Below are 23,285 nucleotides of genomic sequence, written 5' to 3' on the forward strand. Positions count from 1 at the left end.
CCAAGAATTAACCATTTACAGCAATCTGCTGTACTGAAGTAATACAGTGCCTATAGTGTTTGTGCTGTACATTTACATCTGTTCTTAACAGCGAGTTAGTAACCCTAGAGGACTGAAAGGGCACTACACACAACTGCATTATGTCACCAGCAAAGGCCTACAGTGCAGATCCACAAGACATCAGAGTCTCTATTTCCAGATTAATTACTTTATTATTACAGTCTAAAAACTGCTGGATTGTTTTTTTTCTACCCAAATGCTGGGTTGAGCCTTTTGGGTCATATTGTTGGGCTATTTCTACAGTGATGGTAGTATTTAAGTAGTTTTGTGGAGCCCAGCCACTGGGTTAATGACTGTGTCACAATAAAAACCCAGCCAAAGGGTTCATTTCCAAATCACAACAGCACTAGTTTAAACAAGAGTCGGTTAAATGGCTTCTCATCAGGCAGCAGCTCAGAGTCACAGCTATCAGGAATCGGTAAGTAATATTTCATAGAATGTAAAAGACTTTTTACTACTTACTCTTCAGTGAAATGAACAAAAAGTGGTGTTTTATTTGGGGAACTGACAAGTTGTATCATAATCTATATTTTTGTTGTGATATGAGATTGATAAGATTAACTTATCTTAGCTAACATTAGCACAATATAGGCCTAATGATGTTTCCCCACTGTTTTACTAGAGGTTGTCTAGTAGATGTAGCCCTTTACATGACATTTGCTGATATTTATAGCTGAATATTAGGCCATTTTTAGGTAAACATTAAAATTATCAGTGTAATAATTGTACTATATGTGGCTAACGTTAGCCTACCAGTTAAATTACATAGTTAGTTAAACAAGCTAACAAAGCTAACCTAGCCAACCTAACAAACTTGGTTTGAATAGACTTCATATCACCTTCTCTCAGGGTAAGGTACATTACTTTGGACAAGGTGTTTTTGAGTGCTAAAGGTTTGTCATGTGTATCTTTTTCTTTAAATTTTGCTGTCTTTTTACAGATTGGAACAGACATAAGAATATATGCAGCAATCCGAGAAGAAACTTAAATAGTAATGAGGATTGGATTTTAATTCAAATGAAAATGAAATACAAGCAAACAAAAATATCAGACTATAAATCAAAAACAGGTTAAATGAACACAGTGCTTTGTTTATTAAAGTAACTATACTTTAGTATAACTCTTATAACCCTGCCTATTGGGTTGTTCATGGGTCAGAATAACCCAGCAAGTGTTCTGTTATGTCGTGAGCCAGCACGGCGTTGCTGATATGACCCACATTGGGATGTTTTTAACCCAGCGTTATTTTAAGTTTACTATGCCAAGGTTTGCTTTGACTACAAAGCACAATCAAAAAAGCATTTCAATCGCTCATATGTGGACCATCTTGTTGTTGAAACACTTACATATAGGACCCATAAAAATGTATAGATCTCTAAATAAGGCTGATATAAATGTAACATAGTGGAGCTCATGGGATGAGTTATTGGGTTGCATGTAGTTGCAAGGATTTTTTCATTCTTTTGTCATAAAAGAGAGTTCTTGTAGACTAAATTAAGTGTCTTAATTTGTACTCTAATCATGCATTGTTTGCATCTCCTGGCTACCTTTCAATAGGATTATAGACATTAGTACTAGGTTTTTATTGATTTTCTGTGTCTGTAATTATTAATAAATTAAAATAGAGCTTATTAGCAAGCATCTCTACAAAGGTTTCGAAATGAAATATATGAAGTGTTAAACTTCCAGTCATGGTAAGATGCATGTTATCTCACAAGCCTTTAGATTTTGATAGTCTTTAGATAATTTGTACACCTTTATTTCATCATTACAAACCCTCGACTTAATATGAGTAAAGTTCTCTTGTCCCTCATTTTGGTTCATTTTTTTTCCTACAGTAAAGTTGCAACATTCATGATCTGACATCTATGGTCTATTTTACTGTGTTTAAAAATGTTTATTTAACAGAAAAAAAATTGAAGTACTTTAATACAGTTTAAAAGTACTTTAATGCAATAAAAAGTATTACCATGAGTATAACATAATTACTCAATATATCTGTCAACAGTCCTAAATCAAAGTTTTTTCAAAGGTAGTGTTGTAATATAGTACAAAATTACTACTTTATCACTTAAATATAGTTTAAAATATTATAAAAAGCAGCTGAAATATGGTACTTTTAGTAGTATTTTCAGATAAAGTACTTCAAAGAGTGAAAACATGATTGCTTTGCTTACTTTTAGCAAATAACAACAATTACTTTAGAGAAAGTGATTTTAGCGCTTATCAGTGCAAATTACTTTGAATTAAAGAGTAAAAAAGAAATACAAACATTATCACTACAGTAAAAGTACAAAAAATATGATTACTGCGACTGTTACAAAACTATACTCAGGGAAAAATACCTTAATAAAGAAACATGATTAGTTTGAGTTAGTATAGCTAAAAAATGAAAACTTCATATAATTAGGTAAATCATGATTACTCTGAGTTAAAGTAATGTAAAGTATTCTAACAATGTATAGTACTGTATGATACTGTAAAAAGGTAAAAAAAAATGGGGATTTTTGGTGTGTTTGTTTGAGATGAAGCTCAGCTCCCTGCCTGGTCGTTTGCACTGGGCTGGTGATGCCTCGCTGGTCTTCTCCTGTAAGTTAGCCTCCCTTTGTTGAGTTCTCCTCTGTTGTTGGAGTTGCGCTGGGGTGGCCGAGCCGGGCTTCTCCTGTAAGTGCCCCTCTCTTTGTTTTGCAGTTGGAGCTGCGTGCACTGGGCGGGACTGGGAGTGAAGTGAAGAAGGCGCGGCCGAGCTGCAGCCCCCCCGCCCCCCCTTCACTTCACTTCACACGTGTAGACAAAGGGAGCCATCAACAGCCAGCAGCACCAACATTTCCCCCAACTCTCCAACTTCAGCCAGGAGCCAGGAGCTCCTCGGACCCCGCAGGTGAGTCCATGCTCTCCACTACTCGACACACATCCACTAGTTTGACTGCGTTTTTGAGCTGGATCTGTTTTTTTTGGCGGGGGGCGGATGTTTAAAACTTCTCTCAGAGTTGGTGCGTCAGCGCGCAAACTTGGAGAGCTTTCCTTTGTCCGGCAGATTTTTTGGAGGAGCACTCTGGATGCTCAAACTTTGCATATCCATATCAAAACACGAGTGTTGTTGACTTTGTTCGCGAGGATTTATTGATGTAAAAGCCTTGAGTGATGTGTTTTTTCCTAACGTCGTTTCTTTGTGGGACTGGAACCGTGACGCACGAACACACACGCAGCTGTCAAAGTTGATCGTCGAAAGGAAGTTGGTCAGAAAAAGAAAATGCACGAAGAACGAAGAAGAATGTCTTAGAATATTCTGTTCTTTAAAAAGCAGAGTGAAAACTGTCCTGAGGACAAAAGCTGCCGAGTTCTTATAAGAATCTTCCAAGCACTTATCAATGGCTGTAAAGCTATTTCGGCAATGTCTCATCTGGAGAAATGTACAAGAGTTAAAATGCCTTTTTTCATTTTTCTGGACTCTTGTTGAGACTCGTGAGGCAGGATATGGAGGAGAAAATGTGCAGATGAGCAACAGGTACAATGAGCCACTGACTCCTTTGTTGCAGAAGTTGGAGCGACACACACACACACACACACACACACACACACACACACACACACACACACACTCGACTGTTTCTTTGTTCTGCTCCAGATGCAAACACACTCACATGAACCAGACAAAACACTTTGGCTTCACCTCATCATCTCTCCAAAACACTGCAGTGGGTATTTTGTCTAAATCCATCATTTTCTTCAAACTGACTCATAGAAACAAAAAAGAGTCCAAATTAGGAAAAAGAATGAGTTGTATTGTCTTTCTGTGCTAAAAGAATATACTATCAAATTTTGTGGTTGCTACATTTTGGTCAAAGTTGTATTTTTCCCTCTTTTTTCACTCTTTTCTTAAATTTCTTGTTTCTTTAAAGGAAAACGGTAAGCATAGTTTTAACCAGCTGCTCATCACATTAAAATATGTATTTTCTTCTGCTTCTACTAGACAATCTGACTAAACCCATGTCCCAGCACAGATTTCAGCTATGTTAAAAAAACTTATATTCACTCTACTAACTTTTTGAATATTTGAATAGAGACAGGGATTTCTAAAGAGGATATAACATTAAAAAAGTGGGCTATAGGCCTTAATGCTTTGTATCTATTTTAACAGGGTTTTTTTTTATAATCGAAACACTGTCTGACTCACAAACATCTGCACTGTTAATTTCGCAAAAGTTTTTAATAACTTTTTAGCCTAATGTTTAAAGCTTTAACTCTGTATAAAATTGTGAAACTGTAACTAAAAACACAAAACAGGCCTTAAAATTATCTAAAACTCCAATGTACTTAAAACATCAAAAAAAATGGGCAAATAAGCTGTTTAGTCTAATGCACATGGCGTCTGCTGATTTACACCATGTTGCCTGAATTAACAACTGAGGAAACTTTTTTTTTCTTGTATGAAGTTAGTATGAAAACATTCTGGATGGATTTTAAAGTTTTTATCTGTTGCAGATCTATGGACAGAAGAAGAAAACCTCATGATGTTCAGGATACCTCGGTCAACTTTGGGATTTTGGATAGTAAAGACTTCTTGTTTGGCAACATTGTCGGGATTACCTTTCCTCATTGGGATACTGTTTTCCATGGGATTACTGTACCTTTTATACAGAACCTAAAGATTTATACAGAGATAAATGTAAGTATAACTTTTTGATTGGTTTTATTTAAAATATTGACTTTGTTTTGAAACATTGGTTTTATGTTTTATTAGTTTTAATGCTATCATTTGCACTAATTACCTTACTTTTTACTTTCTTTACGGTGACTTGAGTACAAACTCTGTCCCAAACAGATGGGTATCGTTTCTTGTTTTTACTGTTCTTGTTTTTATCTTCCATCAAAATGTAACAACTTTTACCAACATCTAAAACTTCTTTAGATTTTTGGTTGAGTCACCATGCACCATGGAAAACTTGGAACATGGAAAAATTAGTCAGTGGTATCTAGTTCGGGGACGCTCCCTGATACAGTGTTGGAAAATGTCACAGTACAGAGGAAAATGTGGTATGATTTTTAATTCATGTCGACTTTGAGCCTCTATAAATAATATTAGGCCCTCCTGTGGGGCACAAGTCATACAGACCGTGTTAATGTACTGGAATATAATAATGAGTTGTATTTCATTAGACAATCATGGGTAATAACAAGTAACATTTAAGTATGAATGTACTTAATTCAAATGTTTATGCAGTTGTGCTTTTCAGAGCATTTTCAAATGAGAATTCTTGAACTTCCATTCATGTGTATTTGTAAGGAAATGTTTTCAGGTTAGTTTTTGACATTTAGTTTCTAATTCCTTGTTTGGATTTAATTTCCTTCTGTTCTGCTGATTCAGCACCTGGTCTGCTTTGTTCTTGCACATCTTATTTTGGAGCCTTAACATTTTATTTTAGACGAAAAGGATCCCAAAAAAGGAAAAATTGCGCCTAACAAACTATGTACAGAGAAGTTTAGCTGCAGTTCTAAAGTAGTCACTTTATTCACTATTCACTACTTGATGAGTTTTTAGACCTCTTTTTTATATTTTTAGTTATGTTAATTTTTTGGTAGCTACATTACTTCTAGTGTTGAAGTACCACTTCGACTGGATAATTGATGTAGGCTGTCTTTACCTCAAGCATGAGGCAAGAGGTTAGACAAAGCAATACTGTTTGCTGATTTTGGAATGTTTCAGCTGCTGGAGCCAAAGAAGTGTAACAGACTCATTTTGCCTTGTTTGATTTAGCGGTACAATGTTTTTCAGCAAGAGTGAAGCTGGACAGCGTCTCATGGGTTTGTTAGAGAGCGAGGCTGCTACATTCCTTCTGGAAAAAAAGTCTATGTTATCCCCTAAATCTATTTTCAGCCTTTAAACTTATCCTCCCTGAATCCATTTTATTAATCAAACCCAAGCTCCTACTCCAGGGTGCTTTGATCGTACAAGTTGCGTCTCTGGCATTACAGCATCCATCCATGATGTCATTAGGAGCCAATGAAACGTGAGCAGGAGCTATTGCGAGCTGCCAGCGACCACCCACAGCCACACCCACCACCCTCCTCACCCCCACACACACTCACACACTCGCTGCCTGTGTGCACGTGTTGACGGCCACAGTGAGTGCACTGAGATGGTGATGAAATGCACTGTGTGTCTGTGTGGGTGGGTGGAAGATAGAGCATCTTTTTAGGCTTGTTACAGGTATCTTAATATTATTTATGCATTCTTAACATGCCTGTATAGTAGGACACAGGTTACTATATTGATTTGACGTTGTGTGTGAGCTTTCATGTTTTGTAGAGAATACCAGAAGGTGCTGATCATACGTCTGGCTGAGCTGTTGATGAGCCGTCCCCTGCCATAACCTCTGTCTGCCCATATGAGTCACTCTGTAAACTGTAGCGATCATGCACAGTAGCCTACTGAGTGATGTCACCGTTATGTTCAGATTCTAAGCATAACCATACAGCTCAAGATTTCTTTTTTTCAAAAAGGTCTCACATCTTTTGTGTTCTTCTCTTTGTACTCAATTCTTGTTCCCTTCTGCATATGAATCTGCTTTGGTGCAGCCACGCTCTTTAGGCAAGCATTACCAATTGTCATGACAGCCTACCTTTCAGATTTGCCCAGCGCCTGTGGTCAGCTCAAGAACCAAAGAGGAATATCAGGCTTAGTTTTGCTCCCCGGCGCCTGCGGCCCCAAGATAAGTGAAAATGTGTGCTAAAACGGAGCCAGGGACGGCGACCGGAGTAAATTATTTCTTTATGTCTTCACTCCGGGAGAGCTCTCTCACTCACTCTCTCTCACTCAAAACACTTTTTTTCTAATTGTGGGCTTGTTTGATAATTATCATATAGTTAAAAAAAGCTAATTTTTTGCCTGTCAGATAATAAATATAAAAATAGCCCTGTACTATTCTCAGCTTCTTTTAAAACGTCTCTAGATTTAGACTAGGAGAACAACCAAAGCAAACTAGGAAACACATTGCACTTTTGCATACACAAAGACTGAGGTTTATCAAGTAAAATCTGTCTTTACCCACCCTGTTTGGAAATTATGCTCTCACTACATCTAGCTTTATCAGGATCTGTTGTTAGCCGACTGTCCAGTCTGGGCATGAGGTTATGACACCTTAATCCTTGATGCCTATTAAACAGCAAATAGGTACTAACAGTATTATTGTGGCTGCTGGCTGCAGGGAGTGAACAGATAATATATGCCTGTTGTGCAAGAAATACATATTTTACATACATCTTTTCTACAATAAAAGAAGCATATAAGCAATAAGATTTCCTCTTGTAATACAGAGCAGCATCTGTCTCCCACAGCAGATGGCCCAATAAAATATTTCATCTCTGCATCGGTTGACAAACATCCTAGCATACTGCCTGAATTATGCTTTTTTTAATATCTAGCCACCTTTTTTTTAATCATTATGTATAGTGTATAATGCACTGATACAGAAAGATGGTTCCACCATTTGTTAGTTATTGCTTTCCTTCCATTATTCTACACTTACAGGTGGAATGTGATTGGAGGCTTGTGTGCTGTCTTTCATAGCAGTTGCTCTACTGTATTGTCTGAAAATGTGATTTTGTCCATGAGGAATCTCTCTGATGGGAGCTGGATTGGCAGCATTTCGTCTAAGCTGGGCATAACACTACTAAGAGTAAGTGAGACACACCGAACAGCCCTGATTGTACCACTCTGTTCTCGCCAGAGTGAAACAGCGAGAGTTAAAAGGAAGAAAGAGAGAAATTCAGGGAGAGAAAAATGAGAGGAGGCAGGAAGGAGGGGAACGTCCAGTCTCCCAGCGGTTCGCCGCCAGTTCACTTGGCCTTGTTTGCATGTCTAATGAGTTGAGAATCCGGGCGGGCTGACACACTGCTGCTGCGTAAGCCTGGGAGATACTCTGTTTAGTTTAGTCATCCACACTGACCCACTGAGAATATAAGACTAAGCACTACAAATGTTCTTGTTCCCATGTCTGCTGACCATGTGACGTAGCTTGTGTCTGGTGCACAGAAACAACCATTTGAGCCCCTACAGGAGTAGAACACGTCCCGAAAAGGAAAGTTCCTGTCGTTATAAATTAATCAAACATTCTACCCTACTTTAGTGAAGCAGATCTGAGGAAATAGATCACCAGACACTGTGTATCTTCAGGCACGTCAGGTCTGTATGAACTAATTCTGGCTCATTTTCTTTTTCCTCATTCCATTACACTGATATCATGCAGGTTAATCTCCATCTTATCTGTCCACGAGACTTCGTTTTTAAACTCTACAGTTTTTTGGCTCTATGGTAATTTCTGGCTCCTGTATGGGATTTGTAGTAGTTGTACAACTTTCTAGATTAAACACGAAAATGTAAAGCTTATAAAAAACTTTCAATATGTTTTATTTGACGCTTATTACGGACATTAACATATATTTTACGTTGTAACAAACTCTTTTAGTAAAGAGCCCTGGCATAAAGCTGCCGCTGTTTTCCATTTCTAACAACTCATTGAAACCTAGTGGTCAGGCTACTTGTATTCATGGTCAGTGACTTCCAGAATGCCTCAAGTTTTTTTTGATTCTTCTGTCATTTTCTAATCATATTGGTGGTTAATCTGGCACATTAGGCCTTCTGTCCAGCTCCTGAGCTCCTCATGAATAGGAGAGGTAACTATCTGCCTAGACACTACAAAGAGAAAAATTGTGACTGGATTTTCCATTGGGTGATTGTAATCTTCTTATTTCCAACCAAAACTTAACAGTGAAACAAGGGTAGTACTACAATACTTGCAGATATTCAAATACAGCAAGCATAATGACTGTATGAAATAATAATAAACTAAAATTACCAACATGTATTTTTTAGTACCCAGAAAGTCATTAAGCCTTCTTTAAAGGCCCAGAAGGTCCTCTCTGCTTCTCTTTATGGTGATCTTTGTAACATCTGTGCCCACATCCTGGATAGTATTGAACAGTTTTTCTTCATAACTAAAAGTTCTTTCATCCACTGACGTGGTTTTCTGTGGGCCAACAGGCTTCGACACATCTAATCTTTCACCTCAGTCTCTGACTGATGTATTCAGATTTATTAGCATCAGCATGGGCTGCTTTAATGACACTGACACTAAAATAAATCTCTGTCTGCAGTTTGTTTGGCTGATAGTAAGGATTTTGATTACTAGTTTGTTTCGTTCGACCTATATACATGCACTTATTTATATTTTGCATATCAAGAACTGCCATGGTCAGGTTGTAAGCTATTTTTGCTGACACCTGCAGAAGGTTGTCTTAATAGCAGAGGACAGCAACATAATATTGTTGAGGTAATTGCCTCTCCCAAAGCTCAGGATGTTAATGATTTTCCCTGTGCTGGCCTTGGCTCTGTCAGTGCACAGGATAATGACATGGACACTCAGCTATGTGGCTTTGTTAGTTGTGCAGTGGTGCTTGATGTGGCTGCAGTCTGATGGACTGACATGGCCGTGGCCGTTCCATAGAGGTGAGCTTCCTCTCACTGCTGTGTTGTAACAGCTGGCTATGGAATGCACTCTGGGTGCATGCTCACACACTGGCTTGGCTTAGCTGTGCTTGGCAAGGGTGGGAAAGGGCTGAGAACAGAAGGAAATGAACTCCACTGGGTTCTGTTATTTGAAGGGGCTGAGTTTGTAGCATATGCAATTGTATAATTTTCCAGCTAAGGGTGCATTCAGACTTGGCAGGTTTGGTTCGATTAAAATGAGCCCTGGTGGGATTGCTCTGTTAGTGCGGTTTGTTAGAGCAAGTGAGAACGCTGTCATACAAACTCTGGTGTGCACCAAAAAGTGGGCCGAGACCCCCTGATCAGGTTGGTCTTGGTACACTTCAAAAAGAGCTCTGGTGCAGTTCATTTCTATGAATGCAGTACAGACCAAGGACATCTAAATAGACCAAAGACAGAATGAATGTCATCTCCTGTCTGCATAACTTCTTTGGTACGCGGAAAAGAGAAGTTTCTGATGCTATTTTGACACATGAATATTCTCACAACCTTATTCTCATAACCTTCATGGAATTGGAAATTATAGAACATATAGTTTCAGTTTTAAAGTGAGGCTGAGATACGTTTGAAGTAATTATTTAATAGTTAATATACACATTTGACTGCACACATGAATTACAATAAAGGATTCTTTATTTTGTAAAAACAGTAAGCCACTAAAAGCTGGAGTAGATGATTTTGTAGAAACTAGGAAGTGTAAGCCCTTGTTGAAAAAATCCAACTGAAAACTTGTCCTTTGTTCTTTACCAGTGCAAGCTGTTGTAGGTAGGTAGAGAGGCAGGTAGGCCATCCAGTCATTTAATTCGGTCTGAGTTAAATGATTGGACGGGGGGATTTATTGATTGCTCTCAGGATGCAAAGAGTAATATAATATAATTATATTATGGTAGTCAAGAAATATAATTAAAAATGTTTCTAAAATAAATCACTTTCTCCACCTTTAAGACTGTTATAGGGATTTCACCCTGTTTTTGTATTGTGCAAAAGCATGGTTATTGTTGCTTAATATAACAAGACAGATAAAACCAATGAGTCCAGATAGAATGGAAAACAGCATAGTTCAGAAAATTTGGTGGATATCATAACAGTTATTATGCCTAATAGATCTGCCCGATTAGTTGTTTTTTTACTGTGCTTCAATGTTAATTATGCTAGTGTGGATGCTAAGCAAACCAGGGCTAAAATGCAACAGCGTATCATTTTCTGCTTTGGTCTGGACCAAGGGAACTGAACTACAAGCGAAAACGTACCCTAAACGCCTTCACACACTGAACGTGATTTATTTGTGCAACTTTTATTTGGATGACAGTAAATTAATTTGAGCAATTTGTTGTACAAGGTAACTGATAGTATCTTATATACCAAATGCAATCTTTCAGAGAGCGAAAATGCAACATTATTTTTTTAGTTTGATTTTTTGCCAATTTTTCGACGGCGACAAAGACTCACTAACCAACCACATTCATCTCTGATGTTGGCATGGCAACAACCAAGCTGACAGAGTAGCTGTGTTCCATCAAATGGGACATTTTCACAAATGCTAAAAGGATCAGAATCTCCAAAACCAGGCCAAATAGAGCTTAAACTGGACTACAAACATCTGATTAAATGTGGAAGAATTGTTTCAGCTTCTGAATGAAGTGATGAAGCTCTTCATGCTAGTTTCACTTTTCCAGAAGGGACAGTAGTCCAGTGTCATTGTCTGTCCTTTCTGCTGGAAGCAAAGAATTGGATTTTGTTTGCACTGAAAGACATTCTGTCTGTTTGTTTTGTGCTTCCTCTAGTGTGGACCTGCATCTTCAAAATCAGCTTAAACTCTGCTGAGATCTGAGCTTTGAGTGAAAACACTTGTGAAATTTTAGCTCCTGAACTGAAGTGGAGAAACCATCTGTTCTCCTTTGGCCTTTTCACAGCACAATGTCACAGTTTACCCAATTTGTGAGGACCAAATGACCATTTTTTTATATATTTGATGCATATTCTGTGTATAATGACTATACTCTAAAACAGTCCTCAGTCCAGGGTTTGGCGCTTATAATAGGATCATCCATAAAATGTTAATTCCAGGGCCAGGAGAAATAAACTGAAATATGCATTCTGTATTGTGGTTGTTTGGCCATATACAGAGAATAGGTATTGCTATATTACAGGGTTAAATGATATGCGTCATATATCATATTCCAATTCAGATGCGCTTTATAATAAAACCACATTAATATGATACAATTAAAGATCAGCCTGCTGATCATTCATTTGCACCCATTACATTCATTACTAAACTGCGACAAAAATTGTATATTTGTTAATCATATGAATGCCTTCTAGAATTCTTGCATTCTTCTAGGATATGTACGAATGGCTCACAGCATACAATAAAACATTGCAGTATCACTGTTGCAAAGGTTAATGTTGCGATTAACAAGCAATACATTGTGCAGGCCTACTCTGTTATTACTGTTGGCATTGCTATTGCTACAGTCCACACTGCGGTCCGAGTTTCAGGAAGGATAATCTCTGAGAATGTTTTAAGATGCTCCACATGTGCAAACCCTTGCTGTACTGGCAGAGTTGTGAAAGGCAAAAGTGCTGGAGGAAGACTGCAAAAGGGGGGGTGGGGGGGTGGATGAGCAGTAAAACCCAATTTCCCATGTAGGGCTTTTGAAGTCCAAATGCTCTCATCACATGCTTGATTAACCCAGTCAGTGGCTAAGCGCTGTGAATAGCTGTTGTTGTAACCTCTGGTTCTGCCTGTAGCCATCACAGGGTCAAAGGTTACTGGGCTGCTCTGTCCTCATCACCTACACATGTTTTTTTTAGCTGTTGTTAATGTGTTTGACTCATTTAGAGCATTTCTGTATTGGATTGCCATATTAGCATCCTATGGCTTTTTCACAGTAGCATTGTGGCCTTATTGGTTTTATCTAGAAGCTGTTGTAGCCAATTGCAGACAACTGAAATTAGCAAGCTGGGATTTGGAACTTCAGAATTAAACATTTAGTAAACAGAATGTAAGCAGACATAGCATTCATTTTTCATCAGTTTCTGAGTGAGGCTCTAATTTAAGGGTGCTCTTACTAAGCTATGCTGTTATGTCACAGAGTACAGAGCTGCTGTTTGTTTGTGGCTGCTTGCATAAAACATCTTAAGTATTTACCTTAGGTTAAATGCTTGAAGGATATTTAAGGCTGTAAATTTACATTTAAGCCACAGTCAGAAACACTAAGTATGTCTAAAAATTGTCTACAAATTCTGGATTTTTTTTCACTTTACACTTTAAGCATTTTCCTAAAGTGATTTAATGCAGCTCACTTGAGGTAATGGAAAAACTTAAAGCCAAAATTTTATTACCATGTTTTATGTAAATGACCATTGGACTTTTGTTTTTTTGTTGTATTAATTTTGCTAGTTATTCTTAATATGTCACCAAAGAAAAACTTTATTTTTCATTAAAACTATCTTATATTTCAGTCTTTTTTCTCTGAGAAGAATAGCACTGCTAGTCACTTTGGAGACCAAGAGAGTGGCTGTCCAACCACAACAATCTCAGCAGGTTTGCTATTTGGCCGAAAGGGCCTGGACTTCACAGCTTGAGGACTGCCAGAACGAAGTGCTAACGCACCTGCTGTAGTGCCAGCTCAGGATGAGGTTTAGTTGGGGCACATGTGCGAACACACCATTGAGCTTTTCACAGTCTTCTATCTGTCAAATGCAATTTCTCCACTGTTGCTTTCAGCATCTCACATAGAGGTTTTTCTAAACATTGTCTAAAAAATATGGAACCTGAGTGATCATTTAGGTTGGATGAATGCACCAAATCCACCCAGACATGGAAGTCGAAATGGCTGCGTAAAGGCAAATGAGCAAAACTCATCATATATTCTGACTTTTGGGTTTAGAATGATGGAGTCTATTGTAATATGATGATCAGCAAGATTGAAGAGGCATTGCGCTGAATCCCACACATGCCTTCAGCATGAGACACAATGATTTTGCTAAGTACTCACTACACAAACCCTTATAGCAGTGCTGCGGCTTGCCTCATTAACCAGTTCCACTATTTCCTTTCTGAGTCCTCCATTCTACTGAAGAGACCTCATTCCAGAGTCAGAAAGAAGAGTTTTATCTGTGACTCTGTAGCAGAATCAAATGATCCCATTGCTTTCTCTGCAGCGTCTCATCCCCACAGTGTTCCAAATTCCCTAGTATGGCACCGCAGTGGGGCTCCCCAATACACCCACCCCCGGCCCTGCTCCCCTGAGTTTCATCCAGCCTAGTGAGGCAGCAGGCGGGGTGGAGGGGGGAGAGAGCAGCTAATGTATTTGCAGTGTGCCTGGAGGGCTAATCTGCCGCCTTGTCTGCTGCTCGGTAAAAACAGCCGATGATGCATCAGACAACAAAGCCAATGAGCTGTTCCTCCAGCAGTGGGAGGCAGTGCTGGCCGCGCTCAGCCGGTGTGGGGGACTGTCACTGCTAGCGCAGTAATTAAATGCGATAAATTATACATGGTGGAGGAGTGGCACTGATTGGCAGTTGCAATAGAAACCACAGCGGCAGCTGACAGCAGAGAGCAGGGCAAGCCAAGCACCGGCCCCCAGCTCTCACCTTCGTAGAGGAATAGCAACAGATAGCAACAAAGTTACACAACTTTCCCCTCATACCAAAGATGTATGTTTGGTGTTCCATATTTACTGCTTTAGTTTCGCTCTGGATCTAAAAGGATAATTAGCTAACAGGTTAAACTCGACAAATTAGCATCATGCAGCTAATTGGCACTTACCTCAAACTGCACTGAGTAAGCAAGTAGACTTGCTGATGTGGTTTCCGACACTGTATGACAAACCAGTATGTATAAAAATGCACAAAAGTATGTTGCATAGTTAAAAACTGTAGGAGCTGCTATCTTGAAACTTAAATTATGTCTGTACTTTTGTTCTTTACTTGTTAGCTACATTAGCCTTTTAGATCCAGTTCAACACAATGTGGCGCTATGAAGTGTTATTTGGAGACCGAATATGTCTAATAGCTAATCTGTTGCATTTTGCTGAACATTACTACATGAGTAGCTCTGGTTCTAGACTGCTTTGACTGGTGGGGAGGCATAATGAAATGTAACGTGTGGGCATGTCTTTGAAACATGAAAGGCCATGCGTACATTCAATATTGCACCAATTTACCAATTTCTGTGTGGACAATTTGGCCATTAAATCAACAGAAAACAGAGAAATTGGGTTGCATTAACTCTGTGGTAAGAAGACAGCAAAGTAACCAAAAGTCATTAAAACTAAAAATTAGTCAATATACAGCAAGGTACCATGGCCTTAGACGTTTAACAGTTCTATCTTGAAAACTATAAAAATAACATTAATTGTGACGACACCTCCATCTGCTGCAGCCCCCAGACCTCCGCCATTTAATGAGGGTGTCGCCACTCCAGGTCAGGTGCTCAAGTTCAGGTTCAGTAGCCGAGTGTGCGCGGAGTCATTCAGCTTAAAAGACATAGAGAAACTGGGACTCCTAACAACCATGCGAGACCTGGTAGACCATCAGATAAACAGTACTTACAGCTTTCATCCTTGATAGAGTCACCATCAGATGAACAGCACATATTGCTTTCATCTTTGAGAGAGAGGAGAAAATCAAGTCCCACTCATGATTCAGATATTAAAAAATCAACAGGGGTTTCTGTCCGTCCTTCCACTGTGAGAAGACAACTCAGCGCTCTGAGTCTGAAAGGATGTTCAGATGTCAAGATGCCCTTAGAAAGTAGACAAAAAGAGGAAAATCTGTTTTCTTAACAGCCAGTAATCTGCTTTTAGTTATATGAGCCGACCTCTCTAGTAATATTTGCTCCCTGAAGTTCCTCTGTCAATACAATCTTAAACTCTTTTAGTAATCCAGAATATTTTTCTTCTTTTCGTAGATTTCACAGTTAGTAAATGTATAGTTTCTCTGTTAGCTCCCAGGCAGCATCTCCCACAGCAGCTCCACAAGCAGCACTGTTTTTCCATACACAGCATGAATGATACACTGCTACATCACAGTGCTGCATTCTCACCACAGTTGTCAGTTTTGTGGCTTTTGATCTATAGACACAAAACATGACACAAACCCAACTCCGCCCAGCTTGGACTGCTGTAACTTTTTCCTGTTTCATTTCTATAGTTTTCAGGCTTCAACTTAGAAATTCAAATACTGTATGAGGCAACACCAACTTCAGTTCTAATCAGCATTGGCAGGTAGTGAAGAGATGAAGTTACATAAACCAGCCAGGACTTTTTTTAATCATGTTTTGAACTCGTTTTAGAAACTCTTGTTTGACTTATTTTCCCTTGACTTTCTCCTTCCTTATGCAAGTGAATTAACTCATATCTAATATTCTCAGAAATATCTCCTGAAAAGTGAATAACTGCTCGAAGGCTGTTTTGATTATTTTAGGATTTTGATTAGTATTTTAGGATATATATAAAACACATTTTGTGTGTACATCTGTGGTTTAATGTTTGACGCCATAAATGATGTCTTTGCTGAATGACTACCTTTGGATAAGATGAACATTGTGTAAATTAAGCAGGTGAAATGAGGGCTGAGCCCACACAAGGAGAAACAGTGAGCACTCTGACGGTGTGTTGGCCATTATGACTCTTTTCTAAAAGCCAAGCTCAGTTCTCTGGCCTTATTTCTGGCCATACTGAAGTCCATTCTGCCCCTAGTGGAGACTACAGGTCCTACATGTCCCAAATGTAAGATATGATATTGTGGTTTGTAAATACAGATGGACAGGGAGGTATATAACAAGTATATTACAAATATCCTTCAACTTTATACATTTTAGACCATCCTAATTTGACTTGTGAGTCAAAGCACATTTGTATTATTAGGACAAAAAAAATCTACTTAAGCGGTTCAGGGGTCAAGCTCCCTGGTTACTTCTCATTTGGAGCTGAAAGAAAAAGCGTCCAGTCTCAGTCAGGTCAATGCCCTCCTTGAACATGCTGGAGAAGCAGGGACTAATGTTGTCTTAATGCAGCCGCTCCCTCTCGGGATGCTTAGCTCCACATGAGCAAATGCGGCGAAAACAGAATGAATTTGTCGTCCGAGGACCGAGACGAATATAGAATATTAAAACACGAACGCTCCTGGTTTTTAAGGGGATGTGTCATGCTGTCTGGCACTGCAGACAGGCCTGGTGAAGTTAATGTGAATTTATGATGCTATTACTCGCCTCCCTTATGTTTTTTATGCATGACCAGCGCAGTAGATCAGTGATGCAGATATCATCAAAAAGAGTATGTGTGTGTATGGTCCAATTATCCCTTTTGTTTTCTCCTGTTGCCAGCAATGCAGTGTAACTGACACCCCTGGAAGACATCGACTAGAGATTTTAGTCCTTAGATAACACATTTTTCCTCCAGATTTTAACGAGTCTGGCATCTGTTTCACACTCAAATCTCACGTGGATCACAACTAACCATAACATGTTGGCTTGCTGTGATCCAAACTTCCTGTTGAGTCTTGACGTATTTGAACTTTCAGCTGTAAAGTCAATTGAACCTACTTACACTGACTCCCCCTCCTGTATACATACACACACACACACACACACACTCCCTCACCTCGCATCTCACCATCTCACTCCTGCTGCGTCTCTGACTCGGCCAGCTGGCAGGATGTGTGGAGCAGATAGAGGAATGCTGATGTGGTTCTCACTCTGCCAGCATCGCATCCCAGAGAGATTTGCCAGCCTGCTCACCGCAGGAGCTGTGTTGGTGTACGCCTTGTCTCCCAGACACTGGCTGCATGATGACACCATGTTTGCCACTTTTACACGACCGCCACCGCATGCCAACACACACTTTCCTGGCCTGTGTTGCCACGCCACGCTGCCGTCGGTGGTCTATCATGATCCGCAGGACGCTTGCATGTTGAAAGCGGGCACATTTGCATTTGGATTCGATGACGTCCTACTTGGGATTTTATCTGCGGAGGATAAGGGTAGAGCAGAGGCAGGTAAATATTCCATACTTCAGGAGAAATAGGCAGAGGCACAAGTCGAAATGGCACCGGAAATCGTCGAAATAAACCGTTAACTTTCACAGCCTTTCTGCGGCTTATCAACAAAGGGTCCTAGGAGGCCTGGGAGAGAGGAGTTGAAAGTAGCGCCAGGGGTCTTTAAAGTTTATCTCCACTGGGCTTTAAAATCAAGGCAGGTCTATATCTTTTTTTGCAAGGAACAGGGGGTATAGCTCTGCCAATTTCAAACTTGTTGAACTGAGGCAGGTGAGGCAGAATCTTCAGCATCTGTTGCGAGAAGAAAGGAAAGTAGATTACCTTTTGGAGTTTGCAGGCAATGGGGAATGAGCACGCCAGACTGATAGAGATTGGGGTCACTGCTACAGGGGAAAGGCTTCAAAATGTGGCTGCTCCACAGAAAGTCTTGTTTCTGAGAGATACTGATGCAAGTCCCATTCATTTCAGAATCTGAAATACTGATATATCAGTGTTTTGATTCTAATAGTGACAGTCTTGCCATCTACTCTAATTATAACCCATCTGGATACAGCTATTCTCATGTGCATCTCATTCGTGATGGGTTGTTGTAGAAGATTTGATGATTATCACTACAGCAGTCAGTGTCCACAATTTTAAAAAGATAATCACTAGTTTGAGAAGAGTTTGTGAAGCAGCTCCTTATGATGCAGCTCTGATCTTTGCTTGGCATTATTATAGTCCTGTGTTAAAGGTGGCTCTGCCGTAAGCACAATCCCACCGCTTGTAACGCCCAGGACGGAGCAGCTCTCAGGCCCTTGTTTGCATTTGTGGAGAAGGGCCTTCCTCCCACTCATTAACCTTTGCTAATACCTAGCATATATTAATAATGCTCAGAGGAAAAGGTCAAACCATCCCGGCATCCGTCGCTTTTCCATCCCAGCAGCTTCCCTCGTTAGGAGCATGCTCTGTAAACTCACCCCGTGTTGGGTGACTCCGCACTACATGCCTAAAGAGCATTCACTGTGATTTAGAGCATCATTTGCTAGCTGAGCATACAAGCCTGTATGTAAATAGTCGAGATTTATTCTCGGATTCAAGCTGACAGCACAGCGAGGCTCAGCATTCAGCCTCAGGTGCCCTTCTGTTCCACATTCCCGCTGTGCAGGGCTCAGGTCTGGCCAGGAAGTGTGCTTGGGCTTACATAAACAACTGAAACGTATGTTGGCCGATTCATATAAACAGTGCCTGTAAGCCAAACAATGTCACATTTTTCAAATGGTTGCTATTTGCGGCACGATAAAGTTGAGGCTCGCTCTGGATAACCTGCCCTGGTATTGCATCGCTAAACACACTGAGAAACTTTAAAAGAAATAATTGTTTGATGTAATTCAGTCTTTATTTGATTAACTGCAAATGTTTAAAGAGTGCTCTGAGGAAGTTGTGTTCTTCCCGTAGTGCTCTGAGTGCACTGTTATTCTCCAGCTTGGACACTGTGTGCAGGATTTCAAAACTGTTTTCTATGACCTTTGGGACACATTTGATTGTGTTGCGATTAAACCCATTGTGAGATCTTTTGAAACATGTCATGCCATCACACATTCACCACTGAGTGATGAAACCTAACGATTCCATCCATTTCAGCCAAGCTCTTAAAAAGGTGGTTTGGATCAGTTTTTCTTGAGATGCCACCGTTGCATTATATGTATTGAAATGTGATCATATTCACTCAGACATTGTGTTCTGCCAAAGACAACCTCCATAATGTTTATTAATGGTGTTGGACTGTTGTGTCCATGAGCTCCGCTTCTCATCAGGGTCAAAACTGTATTTCATTCTTCCAGGTGATTGGCATGGTGTCAAACAGTGCTCAAACTGGAACACATTCGTCCTCAAAGTAAAGCATAGACTCACACAGATATGAAACAGACATACACTTGATGTTGTCAAATGTTGAAAATACAGTTTTGTGCTGTTCTAGATTCCGCATTCAAAATCACAAGCAGTTGCATGAGCGATCCAGTTGAGACATCCTAAATGCTAAATACTGTTTCACAGGGTCACTACAGGGCTTCTAGTATTTTAAAACTTATTGAAAGTTCTCTGGTTCTTCTAACAATGCATAAGCGCTGTGCTCAGAATGAGCAAATGTATGAAAATAAAAGAAAATTGCACAGTGTTGATATTCAGCGTTCTGAATGGCTCCCCGCCGAGGTGTGAATTGAGTTTGGGTTTGTATGTGTAACATGCGAAAGCATCACGCCTGCAGTTATCTCCCAGTAACGGTTCAGCTGAAGTCGCCTTATCAGAGCACATCAGAACGACACGACTGTTGACGCGAAAGCAGGGGGAACTGGCAGAACAGGAAAGAACAGCTGTGCATCAAGTGTCAGAGTAAGGCTGCTGACCTGAGGTCAGGCTTATTTGCCTTTCGTTAGTGAACACGGCTGTGTTGGCAGGCAAGGAGCTGATCCCAGACCAGCACTGTTGCTGTGGAGGTGCTGGAGCCGTTACAGCCTCAAAGTGGTTCCGTCTGTAGGAACACAGATTACAGTTTGTCAGCAGACTCAGCGGTGGTTAGCACACTCTGGTTTCTCTTTCCACTGGTCAGGTCTCTGATGACTTTTGCAGCAAAAGCTGGAGGAGAAAACAAAGTTGACTGCAGAGCTGATCATTCACTTTATTAGAAACCACTTCCTTGTAGTTCCATCCACTCCTCACTTAAGGTGGTCCAGACTGTAGCACATCTGTTGTCATGAGCAATATATTTCTGACCACATGGCTGCTGTTGACCGCATATCATTTGGGTGGTGGGCCATTTTCAGCACAGCAGTGACTATGATATGGCATGGTAACATACGTGGAGCTGATACATCAGGTATAGCAGTGTCAGTGCTGGGTTGAAAATGGGCCACCATCCAGAAATATCTGGTCAAGAGCAGCTCTGTGGTCAGAAACTAACCACTGATGAAGGACTAGAGGATGGCTAACACAAATCAATAGATGAGCTACTGTCCTTGACTGGACATCAGCAAGGAGGTCATACAAGCTTGGAGTTTCCAATAAAATTGGGTAGTTAATACAAATACAGTCGTATGCAAAATGTGATTTTCACATTTCTGCACATTTTAATGTACAATTACTGTTTATTTGCAGAAATTGGCATTCTGGGGAAACAACACTAAATGTGGCCTTTAAAAGTTATGGCCAGTATTACATATAGTTCTTAAATCCAATATAAGCAAATTTGACAAAGGTTGTTTTGGATAATCTGGTTAAAATACTGCATCTAAGCATATTGATTGTCATTACATAGCTCATAAATTCGTTTGCGCAAGGCCAGCACCTTTCTAATCTCCTTTTCTGCAGTAATCCAGACATGCTCTACCTGAAATCTGCCCAAAACAAAATAATGCAGACATGGTTCTAGTTATATTGCCCTTTCCAGTTCGTGATGTAGCTTGTGCTCTTCGACAGAAGTTGTTTTGCTATCGTGGCTGTCGCGTAGCATGTCACACTGTAGTGACAGATTTGAACGTGCAATGCAAGAGTACAGAGAGGCAGTGTGAACACACCCGGGTAATGTGAGCGTGTCGTTTTGGAGGGACAGAAAAAAACAGTTGGTGAAGTTGACATCATTTCTACACCTCACTAGGGGAGCCGTCTCAATCTCAATATCTCTCTGTGTGATATTTCTCTCTCTCTCTCTCACACACACACACCCTCATGCTTTCTCACTCTCTCTCCCTGTGTGTCTGTTTCTCACTTCTCACTTCTCAGGTTAGCTTCTCTCATTCACTCCTTACTTCATGCTCAACCAATTAAAAGCTGATCGCACCACTACAGAAATGCCGATAGCATCCTTATTAGACCCTAATCCGTTCCTGACATCCTTGACCATGCCCTAACGTGAATGGCTTATTCTTGCACATGGTGGCATTTGGAATGCGCTCGCCTCCTGAGGGTTTGTCCTCACTGACCCTGTTTCTCTGCCCTTTACTGAAGAGGTGCTTCCTGTTCCTACCACCAGCAAAAAACCCATCAACTATGAGACAGGAGCTGTTGTTTTCTCTGAGCTGCATTTGCATTTGCGTAAATGGTCATGCCTGATATGTTGGGGAGCCCGTTTAATTTCTTTTGGCTCAAAGAACACTTCTCTTCTCCTCTGTTGCTAGCTTTGTAGCTTGTGTTTTTCATGTGTACAGTTTTATGCAAATGTTTGAGCACCCCTGGTCAAAAGAAATGTTTTGTTGATTTTCTAAGTGCAAATAAGTTAACACATGCTCTACAGAGAACACACTTCAGTATGGCATTTTCTGCAAATTTCAGTGCACAAATTCTATTTACTTACTGAGTTTAACATATTGGAAAAAAATATAACATGTGCCATAACTTTGTTTTTTTTCAAAGTGTTTAGCCTTTACCGTCCTCCATTCTGCCTTTCTAACAAGCTGTATTCTTTAGGAGTATAGAATCTTATAGTTTGCTATACATTTTATTTAGATTACATAGTTACTTAGAAGTAATTACAGGCTAATAGTTATTTGTGTAGTTTATAATGAATTACCTTTACATTAATTTACATTCTGTTCCAACATATTAGAGATCTGAATTCAGATGTCAAAACATAAGAAGAAACATGGGAAAAACGTACAGGATGCTTTTTCCTTTTCCAAAAAAAGGATGTTTGCACATAAATAATAAAGTATCTCCCGTCCTCTGCTTACGAACACGAATGTGGCATCAGTTAAAAATTTAGAATCCACTTGTTTGCTTGTTTATATGAGCTGTGAGTAAGACATAATTTCACTATGCTTTTGTTATGGCCTCTAAGGATTAATAATGAATCCTGTGGAGAGCTTGTAGGTTCAAATGAACCCTGATCAGTGACCTCAAGCTCTAAGCTCTGCCTGTTTTCTCATCTGGATCTTTACATCAGGAGAGCCTAGAGAGCCTGGTTTACCCTTGCAATCAAACAAATGACTTTTGCAGCCGGCCTGAATGGACTCGTAATATCCTGCTCAGACAAGACTGGGTGGAGATGAGCTTCAGGAGGAGAAGGGCCAGGGATGTGATGATCAAAACATTCCACCAGTGTTCCAGATTTAAGATTAATATCATCCATTGGTGACAGGTACCTGACATTTTTTCTCATGTTGGTACTGCATTGTATTTTTAATGCAATAGGAAAGATTAGCATTAGTATACAACATATTCCAATATTCACTATGCAGCATCATACAGTTATAGATATCAGATAATGGTGGTAGTAGAGAAACTCCAGCACTACTAAACAATGTAATATAATTCAATAATACAGAACATTTCATAAGCAGTGCAAAATAAATATTTAGCCTAGTTCGATTTATATATTATGTAATTGTATGGGATTTGTTGTGTTAGTAGCCAGTGTAGAGGAGATTAGGTCACATCTCTCTTTGTGCAGCCAATTCCATATATGGCCTTTGTAAAATGTATACTGCTGTAACACTGTGATGCACAGTGATAACTGGTTTGCACTGATAGGACTGCATGAGTGCCTTCTCCTCAGACTCTGAGGGAAGTTATTTGGGACCAGGACAGGCTCCCTGAAAGTGCAGTCCATACAATCTCACATTTGACTGTTTATTTTGTTGCACTGATTGTTACGTGGCTTTCTCAGTGCATGCTAAGTGCAGCAGTGCACTTTAGT

At 39.9% G+C, this 23,285-nt stretch overlaps 1 long non-coding RNA gene across 4 annotated transcripts in view; it reads left to right on the forward strand.

The window, feature by feature from the left end:
* Positions 1-2,828: 2,828 nt before the first annotated feature.
* LOC118820134 overlaps positions 2,829-23,285 on the forward strand; it is a 104,553-nt gene continuing 84,096 nt past the window's right edge. For all 4 annotated transcript variants that reach the window (XR_005008233.1, XR_005008232.1, XR_005008235.1 and 1 more), the window contains exons 1-2: positions 2,829-2,941; positions 4,546-4,729. This is a non-coding gene — a long non-coding RNA (uncharacterized LOC118820134). The remainder of the gene's footprint in view (positions 2,942-4,545; positions 4,730-23,285) is intronic.

The sequence above is a fragment of the Colossoma macropomum genome, unplaced genomic scaffold (assembly GCF_904425465.1).
Source record: "Colossoma macropomum unplaced genomic scaffold, Colossoma_macropomum, whole genome shotgun sequence".
NCBI lineage: Eukaryota > Metazoa > Chordata > Actinopteri > Characiformes > Serrasalmidae > Colossoma > Colossoma macropomum.